A 2,267-nucleotide genomic window follows, 5' to 3' on the forward strand; every position below is an offset into this window, starting at 1 on the left:
AGGATAAAAAAAAGAGGATGGCAGCCTCTCGGTGGGACCCGGGGATCCCCCAGAATCACAGCTCATCCTTGCTCAAATAGAAGCCCTGGGCAAATCTTCCGGGGGACACAATGCACCCCACTGGAGCTGCTCTAAGATCGGGGAAGCCATGTGTGAAACAAGTCCTGTTTATACAGGCAGGGAATGCCCGAGAACTTTAGCAATCCACCCGCAGGTGACTATCACATGCCTCTAAACAGACGGCTCTGAACTCCCTGGCAAAGAAGCCAGACACAGGATTTGGGAAGAAATTACTTGCACAAGTTTAATTTTTTAAAAAAAAAAACTTCAAAGGGATTAACTCGGCCCGTTGGCAGCTAAATGGGAATTAGGAGGGGATTGGTGGATACATCGCATATCAACGGAAAATAGGAAAAATTGCTAAAACATGTAATAGTAATAAAACATGTAATAAAACATGTAATAGTAGGAGATTGCTAAAACATGTAATAGTAGGAGATTTCCAGCGGCCTCCTGGAGGTGGGCAACCATAATTACAGTGTTGGAGTAGGCGAGGGGTGGCCAAACCGTGGCTTGGAAGCCACATGTGTCTCTTTCACACATACTTTGTGGCTCTTGAAGCCCCCACTGCTCCACAGGCTGGGCTGGAGAAGGCATTTGTCTCTATAAATCACTTCTCAAGCCAGCCAATGGCTCAGAGAACGCATTTAAAGTTGCTTTCTTTCCACCTTATGGAAGAACATAAGAGAAGCCATGTTGGATTAGGCCAATGGCCCATCCAGTCCAACACTCTGTGTCACATAAGAACATAAGAGAAGCCATGTTGGATCAGGCCAATGGCCCATCCAGTCCAATATTCTGCATCACACAGTGGCCAAAAAAACCCAAGCACCATCAGGAAGTCCACCAGTGTAGCCAGGACACTAGAAGCCCTCTCACTGTCCCCCTCCCCAAGCACCCAGAATACAGAGCATCACTGCCACAGACAGAGAGTTCCAACGATAAGCTGTGGACCTCTGCTCCATATGCTTATCCAGTCTCCTCTTAAAGCTGTCTATGACTGCAGCCGCCGCCACCTCCTGTGGCAATGAATTTCCCGTGTTAATTACCCTTTGGGTGAAGAAGGACTTCCTTTTGTCTGTTCTAACTCGACTGCTCAACGATTTCATTGAATGTCCACAAGTTCTCATATTGTGAGAAAAGGACTTCTTCCTCGGCCTTCTCTATCCCATGCATAATCTTGTAAACCTTTACAGGGGTGGCCAAAGGTAGCTCTCCAGATGTTTTTTGCTTACCACTCCCATCAGCCCCAGCCATTGGCCATGCTGACTGGGGCTGATGAGAGTTGTAGGCAAAAACATCTGGAGAGCTACCGTTGGCCACCCCTGTATCATGTCACCCCTCAGTTGACGTTTCTCCAAGCTAAAGAGTCCCAAGTGTTTTAACTTTTCTTCATAGGGAAAGTGTTCCAACCCTTTCTTTCCCCATCCCATCTGTTTTCCTTCCTTCCTTCCTTCCTTCCTTCCTTCCTTCCTTCCTTCCTTCCTTCCTTCCTTCCTTCCTTCCTTCCTTCCTTCCTTCCTTCCTTCCTTCCTTCCCCTTCCCTTCCCTATGAACATATGAAGCTGCCTTATACTGAATCAGATCCTCGGTCCATCAAAGTCAGTATTGTCTACTCCAACTGGCAGCGGCTCTCCAGGGTCTCAAGCTGCGGTTTTTCACTCCTATTTGCCTGGACCCTTTTTAGTTGGAGATGCTGGGGATTAAACCTGGGACCTTCTGCTTAACAAGCAGATGCTCTACCACTGAGCCACCGTCCATCCCCAATCAGTATGGTCTACTCAGACTGGCAGCGGCTCTCCAGGGTCTCAAGCTGAGGTTTTTCACGCCTCTTTGCCTGGACCCTTTTTAGTTGGAGATGCCGGGGATTGAACCTGGGACCTTCTGCTTATGAAGCAGACGCTCTAGCACTGAGCCACCATCCCTTTTCTTCCATGTGGCTTTCAAATATCCGACATTCATGTCTTGCAGCTCTCAAACATCTGCCATTTATTGAAATTCCCACTCTGCCATGGAAGCTCACTTGGGGGGGGGGGGGCCTTGGGCCTGTCCCACACTCTCAGGCTAATGTACCTTTCAGGGTTGTTGTGGGGGGGGGGGAAATGAAAGAGAAGGGGGTAAAGCCGCTTTGGATCATAATGGGGTGGGTGGGAGAGAGAGAGAAAGGCGAGGTGTGCGTGCAATAACCAGGCCTGTAGCCACAGGGG

At 48.9% G+C, this 2,267-nt stretch overlaps 1 non-coding gene across 1 annotated transcript; it reads right to left on the minus strand.

The window, feature by feature from the left end:
* Positions 1-1,913: 1,913 nt before the first annotated feature.
* On the minus strand, positions 1,914-1,986 carry TRNAM-CAU (transfer RNA methionine (anticodon CAU)). Its single transcript has one exon. It is a non-coding gene; the product is annotated as a tRNA-Met (tRNA).
* Between the last annotated feature and the right edge of the window lie 281 nt (positions 1,987-2,267).

This window comes from Heteronotia binoei, chromosome 3, assembly GCF_032191835.1.
Source record: "Heteronotia binoei isolate CCM8104 ecotype False Entrance Well chromosome 3, APGP_CSIRO_Hbin_v1, whole genome shotgun sequence".
NCBI classification, from domain to species: Eukaryota; Metazoa; Chordata; class Lepidosauria; order Squamata; family Gekkonidae; genus Heteronotia; species Heteronotia binoei.